General features: G+C 40.7%; 1 protein-coding gene across 9 annotated transcripts in view; it reads left to right on the top strand.

The window, feature by feature from the left end:
* Nucleotides 1–7,309, top strand: part of foxp1b (forkhead box P1b) — a 150,676-nt gene that overhangs the window by 98,382 nt on the left and 44,985 nt on the right. The window contains exon 1 of one of the 9 annotated variants that reach the window (XM_056391975.1): nucleotides 7,263–7,309. This exon is cut by the window's right edge and continues 303 nt beyond it. The exons of the other annotated variants lie outside the window; for them this stretch is intronic. The gene's annotated coding sequence lies outside the window, so the exon portion shown is untranslated. Of the gene's footprint in view, nucleotides 1–7,262 lie in introns of those variants that run through there. 9 annotated transcript variants of the gene reach the window in all.

Raw genomic sequence — 7,309 nt, forward strand, 5'->3', positions numbered from 1 at the left:
ACTACACCTCATTGCAAGGGATCCTAGGTAGGCATCCACCTCCTACAGGGGATTATGTGGCATTCAGCTGGGCTGAAGATGTTGTGTCAACATGGTGTCTTTGCTGTCAGTGTAATGCTGAGATTGTGCTCGTTTCCTATCCACAATTATGCCTGAGATTGGCCTTCATTATTCATGCCACTGGTACAGTGTGAGGTATGGCTAGTGGCCAGCTGAACTTACCTGTGTGAAACCTGCATGAATGACATTTTTGTCTGCAGCACTGATTGTAACGAGAATGGATGAATGGCCAGTTTAAGGAGAGGCAGGTGAATAATGTAGGAAAGTAAAGATACAGTTGGATTAACAAATGTAGCTGCAGTTTTTACGTGTCTGACAGAGGATAAATAGTCTGGTGAACTTAGAGAAGGATAAAGGAAATGATCATTTCCTTTACATACTTTTGAAAGCTTTTATGTTTCATCGTAAAGTGAAGAGTGTCTTTGTAAGGAATTTGAAGCTACTGTAAAAGAACATCTCTATCCTCTGGCTTTCTTTTGTTTTTTGTATTTATTGTAATTATGTGTTGGCCTTTTGTTTTTAAATGAGAAATACTATTCGCCATAATCTGATAAATGTTGCATTGAACATTTTCATGATGTCAAAGGTGCATTACTTGTTATTCTTCACACACAGAGAAACTACTGATAATGTTTCAAAACCATGGCAGCAGACATTTTCTTATCTATAGTATTACTAGCTGAAGCCACTATTCTCACTTCTTTCTTCTGCCAAGCTTTTTTCTCTTCCTTTCTTTCTCTCTCTGTGTTTTCACACCATAGTGTACAGCCTCAGAGAGGGCATCTCCAGGTCAAAAGATAATGTCTTTTCAGTTTACAGGATGAAAGCCTTTTAAGTTGTAGAGCGCCCCTCCAACGCCCCTCCTCCCCACGTTTGCTCTTCACATCCTTCATTTGTGGTCTGTTGGGGGGAAGCGTGATGTGACACAATCCAGGGGCCAAGCCTCTGTCTGACAGGACAGGGAGAAGCCTCCGGCTCTCTTTCTCTCCCTCTCCTACTGTTTTTGCAGTAGGCCCATGGCATTGTCCTGACACATGTATACCACAGCGCTCCAATCTGTAAGTCATTAGAGCACTAGGCCGAAGCCTGTCAGCTGGAGCTCAGCCAGTGCTGCAGGGTGATCTGAGGCAGCATTTCGAGGTGTTCCGGCAGCCCAATCGGCCAGTGGCCCAAAGTGGCATGGCAGTGGTAGCCCACTGGCGAGGTGACAGTGAGCACAAGACTAGATTAATGTTCTGGGTTAGATGCTATGAGATAGGGAGACCTGGCCAAGACAACAGGAGTTCATATTAAAATACATTTGAAGTATTTTAAACTAGGAAAGAAAGGAAAGGAAAGAAGAACCAAGAGGAAGAAGTGCTGAACATATAGAGACAGAAGGAGAGGTGGCACACTCCCAAAACACTTCTAACCAAATCAAAGCATTGCCAGTTTCTAATTGATTCAGTTAACGACTGCTTTAAGCTTGCCAAGATTAACCAGTCTATTAATGTTCAAATCTCTGCAGGTTGTTTCACACAGGGCAGGAGATCATTCACAAAGCATGTGGACATAACCACTCACACCAACCAAAATAAGTCTTCATTGTATATACCTTCTTTCAAACTGGTGTGGCTCAACTGTATCTGCACTTAAAAGACTAGTTTGACATCGTGGGAAATATCTTTCCTTTTTTTTTTTTTTTTTTCTTTTTTTTTTTGCCTGTTACCTAGATGAAAAGATGGATACCACTCTGATGCCTGTACGCTAAATATGTAGCTACCATCTGCAGCTGGGGACACGGCTAGACTGGAGTGTGGTTGTCGCCATGAGCTCGCCAGATCAGAGAAGTGACTGGAGTAAAACCACAATGTTTTTACACTTTACACTCTGGGTTTTTGTAGGGATTAAACAAATTAGATATGCACGTCAGTTAATGAGCTTTAGGGGAGCTTTTTTCCTTATTTCCTTATTATTTTCAGTCTTAGAGCTAGGTTAAGTTAACCAGCTGCTGGTTCTAGAGTCATATTTAGCATATGGATGTGGAAGCGGCATCTATCATCTCCTCTAACTCGTGGCAAGACAGCTAAAATATCACACTATTCTTTTAAGAGCGCTGTGTTTTATCCTGAATATACTCCAGGGTGAATCTTCCTTACATCCAGGTATCAATGTTTAAGGGAAATATCCTTCAAAATAGCTTCCGTGTCTGTCTGCAAAGTCCCATAATTCATCAGCTGTGTGCGTGATCCTCAGAAGGAGTTCATCGCTTTGTGTTTGTAAAAAGTCTCAAGGTGATGCTGTAATGAAATCTCATTTTGACGCGTGCGTTGCTTTGAGGTGATACAATCTGTCAGGAATGATCAACACAACACTGAGGCCGGTGCTTGCGTGGAACCCCGGGATCAAGCTGTCTCTTTTGCTGCTTGTTTTCCTTGTCATATTGTAAAAATGTATTATGTGTATTGTATAGATTAGAACCAGGTTTGGGATAATCCTGTCAGAATGAAGTCATCTGTCCCAGTTCCACGCAGCCAAGCAGAGACTTGTGGGGTGGGAGGGAGTAGGAGAGGAGGAAGGGGGGCTGTATTGGGAGCTCTCTCCCGGCCAAGAAGATGACTGTCGAATTGACTCCAGTCACAGCGCTGGGAGCCACTCTACCATTTTCAGGACCCTCTTTTCATTTAAGGCCTGATGTTTCCCTTCAAGCAGTGAACCCTCTCAACCTTCCGCCCCACTCAGTCATCCACCCAGATACAGACACACACACACACACACACACACACACACACACACGTCTCCTTAAAGTTTGTTGTATCTTTGTGTCATCCTCTGGCGCTATATCTTGATGTCAAGTGTATGTTGTTTGGAATGATTCACACGCCCTTTGCGGAGGGGTGGAAGGATGGATGGATGCACAGTCGACCATAGCATTAATAAACACTAACAGCTATACGAGGTGCAGTCAAGTCAGCATCAACTCACAATGCAGTTTCTCTTTGGGTGTCGTCGCACAGACAGCTCTTTGAATCCATTTTCACTTTTTGTTAGAGGAAGGGAAAAGAAATACCGTCTCACTCAGACAGCGCGAGAGGGATCCAGGCGCAGAAGGGCCTTCAGCTACATGAGGACATAATTTGTTGGAGTTGTATTTTATATTTGTGTTGGACATCACACCGTAAACTGTCACAGAGCTCAGCCTAGTCATCCATGTAGTTACACCCAGTCTTGAGAAAGCATGAAGGCAGATAAACGTTAGTTTGTTCTGTTGCATTTTAGTGCTTTTCTCATTAGTTGAAGAGAAGAGTGGTCATCTATATCTATTACCTCCAGGAATGTGCCTGAGGAGTTTTATTGGTGAGTGTTGGAAACAGGACAAGCTGACAAATACTGTTTAATAACACCACACACAAGCTTAGCTTAACAGTTAATCACAGTGGTTAGCAGTGCCATCGACTCACTGTACGCCCTACTTTGAGAGGTTTCCGTAAAATGCGAAGACAAGAGCCACCCACAGACAAACTTGCTTGTTTTCTGCCCAAATCTATCTGATTATAATAGTAAATCCAATGTATTTGTGCTTATTATGTATTATATTATATTATTATATCAAAGCAGATTAATTAAAGCGTAATATAATCAAATTGACAGGTGCTCTATCCAAATTTAGTGGTCAAGTTCTTTTTCACCTCCCCAACAGTATCATTCTTACTGCTTTTTAAAATCCTGTGCACTGTTTCTGTGTATTAATATAGCTTCTGATTTAAATCAAAGATGAATCAATCATCAAACAAGACAAGACAGAAAATTCCCCCACCTCCTGAAATCGATGTTGCTCAAACCTTAAAGTGTTCTTGTTTTGACTAAGTGAAAAACCACACTAGACGGTACAAGCTGAAACACAAGCTCCGTTATACACTGGCTATCACCTCAGGAAATACAAGAGTTCACATGTGCTGACTAAACAATGTGTTCCTGAATGCTGAAATTAAAAGTAAATAACCAAACCCATATATAATAGACCAGGAGGAACATGGTGACTCAGGCGTGACTTACTGTAACTCCACTCTGCTTCGGGTGATAACCTCATTCACTCTAAATATGACTTATTTCAAGTATCAGAGGGAGTATCGCTAGGTTGCAGATGTTAAAAGGTGAGTTCACTCTCATGTCAAAACAAGTGAAATGGACTTTATTTTTATCAGTACTCACCAACAATAAATAAAAATCAATAGTATTAAAATATAGAAACAGTTTCAGTTGAGTTTGGAACAGCTAAATAACTATAAAAATAAATGCAGCTAGAATAAAATTAAAAATCTAGTGAAGTAAAAATATAAGCCACCACTAGTTTTTTTTATCCTCGACTTCAAAATAGAAATACAGTGGAACTACTCCACCTCTTCAAAGAGGTTTTTGTGCTATTGTTTTGCTGCAGGAGAACTGACATAGCACTCTCCTGTGTGGTGTCAGTGCAAGTGAGTGGCTCAGAAAATAACAGATTTTTGCCTCAAATCAAATGTAGGCTCTTTCTGAACTGTGCAAAGTCTAAATGTTGCTGTAGCTTGGAAAAACGCTTGATAAGTGTTTGATTTATATCTGTCATGAAATGCTTTGTGTCTCCATTGATTCCGATAGGGGACATATTATATATTGAAATATATAAAAATAAAGAAATAAAAGAAAGAGCGCCACATTATGGTATAGTGATGTGAAGGTAAAAAGTATTTTTGTTGCCTTGGCAATATTATATAGAGCAGCTGTTATTTATACAGGTCCCACACCTGCCCTGCTGACTCCCTCCATCAGTAAACAATGATTTACTTCACACACACACAGGGAAACAGACTATGTTTGTTTTCTCATGACAATAGTCCAGGTCACCAGAGCCTTTCAAGAAAAGGAATGAGTGCGGTTCTGTATTTTCCTGCACTTCCCCTCCGCTTCTCTCCGTCTCTTTCTGTGGTAGCAGTAAGACACTGGCTGGCATGCCGGTGCAGCTTATTCACTGGCTGTGTTAGTGTTTTGGGAAGGCTTTGTAATCGGAGCTGACTCGTTATCTTTAGCGGAGCGGGGCAGAGCTCAGGCCAGACCAGACATTAACTCATACTTTCACTCTAACTCAAGCAGGAAATGGGAGTATTTTATAATGTCATCCACTCTGTCATGAACACAATCGCTCAGTGCTCTCTGTAAACTATCACAGGGGACGCCAGTTCAAGGCTCAAGGATATTGATGTTTCTCAGTGCGCGAGAACAAAAAAAAAAAATCTATATAGCGTGTGTATCGCATCGACACATATGTGTAATTATTTTACATAGCGCAGGCACAGAGGCAATGGATTAGAAAGACAGTGTGTGAGAGGAGAAGCTTGAACTGTGTGTCTGCTAAATTTATCATGAGGCCTTTGGGAGCGTTGAAATGAGAACAGTGGCCTATTACTGCTAAGAAGGTGTTTTATTGAGAATACGCCGACATACCACCCCAGGGAGAGTGCTGGGGGAGAAGAGTGTGGCCGTAGCCTAAACCACTTTGTGCATGTGTGTGTGTGTGTGTGTGTGTGTGTGTGTGTGTGTGTGTGTGTGTGTGTGTGTGCAGTTGTAGGCACATGCCTGCATGTCACTGTCTTTTTGTGTGAGCCTTCTTGAGGTTGTCAGATAGAAAATAAAAGCGCCTTTTCTTCCACTTAATTATTCCCTATGATATGTATTGGAATTGTCATTTTTGACACTTGAGGTGTCCCAGTCAATAATTTATATAGGTCAGGCCAGCTTAGCAGAGCTCATTGTTAGTTATTAGCAGATGAGAGCAGTGGCTTGTTATGCAGGCGCTCTGTTTATTTTACCAGTGTGTTTGCGGACTGGAATGCGTCCCATGAACATTCCTTCATCCCTGGCCAAGGGTTTATAGCTGTTGATATGAGCTGTGTTTTAGAGCTCTGTTATTCAGCTCTTGTGTTTATTGTTATGATAATTAACAAAGTGAGGTGTTAATCTTGCCTCATGCCTTTCCTCTAATTCACTGTTAAGTCGGTTGCACAACTTAGTGAACCTGATTTTATTGTTATCACTAAAAGTAGGTCTGATTAGCAACTCTTTTAATTTCTTCATGATTTCTACAGTTTTTACAACAGAATAAAATACACATGAGGTTAAAATTTAAACGAATGCTAAAAGGTAGCATTTTTTAGTTGGAAGATTAATATATATCTATATATATATATATATATAGATATATATTTGTGTGTGTGTGTGTGTGCGTGTATATATCTATAGCTATAGATATAGATATAAATATATATCTCTATATATAATTATTTATTCATATAGATTGACAAGAGGCAGAAGCTTTTCGTTCTGCCTTCTCTCTCTCTCCTGGTGAGTTCAGTGCGATCTCCAGTAGGTGGCAGGGTCCTGTTTTCCTCTCCTGTCTCTTCCCCTTACTGAGTGCACATGGATGTTAAAGAGTGTGATGATATCATGACAGCTAATTGCTCTCATTGGGATGGAGTTGGATGGATTGCCTGGTAGCTGGTGTAATCTTAGCTATTAATGTAAGTGGTTTTAGCTTGTGTGAGACCAAACTGCAGTCTAAGTGTTTAAAACTGGACAAAAAAAAGTTTGCGCTGCTGTGGCTGATTTTTATAACAAAATACACACAAACTTAGTGTATTGCAACAAGTTGCATGTTATGGTGTAAGTACACATTGTATACACGTTAGTATTACTGGAGGAAATACATAGCAAAACAAACTGTTCTCATAAATACAATATTTTATTCTAAAATAAAATACATGTGGTATCAGCTTGGGAAATTTAAAAGGAAAGAAAAAGTCCAAATAACTACAAAGCATCTGAATTGTTTGTGCATTTGTTGTTTTCAGCATGTGAAATGAGTTGTGTCTTTGTTCTGGCACTGTAAACAGTTCCATTTAACAGAACAATAAAGGGGCTGATAGCGGGGCCAGTTTTCTTTCTTTCTGCTGGATAGCTGTGTTTACTTATCTGTTGTTTAATTAAAGGGCCTCTTTTCTTTAGGCTCCCATTGTTTCAATAGCACGGCCGGAGTCCCGGCAGGGGTCAAAGGGTTAACAGCCGTCAACTGCGTCTTTTTTTTTTTCTTTTTTTTTTTTTTAAAGGGGCCCTCACACAAAGGCACGGGTTCACCTGCAGCCCAGCCCGCGGCTCCCTATTGTGTGGCCCCATTTGAATTGATTATGTTTAGAGGGCTGGTTGTGATTGGTGGAGAAGGGCGTGGTTGATTGGATAG

Source organism: Seriola aureovittata, chromosome 2 (genome assembly GCF_021018895.1).
Source record: "Seriola aureovittata isolate HTS-2021-v1 ecotype China chromosome 2, ASM2101889v1, whole genome shotgun sequence".
NCBI lineage: Eukaryota > Metazoa > Chordata > Actinopteri > Carangiformes > Carangidae > Seriola > Seriola aureovittata.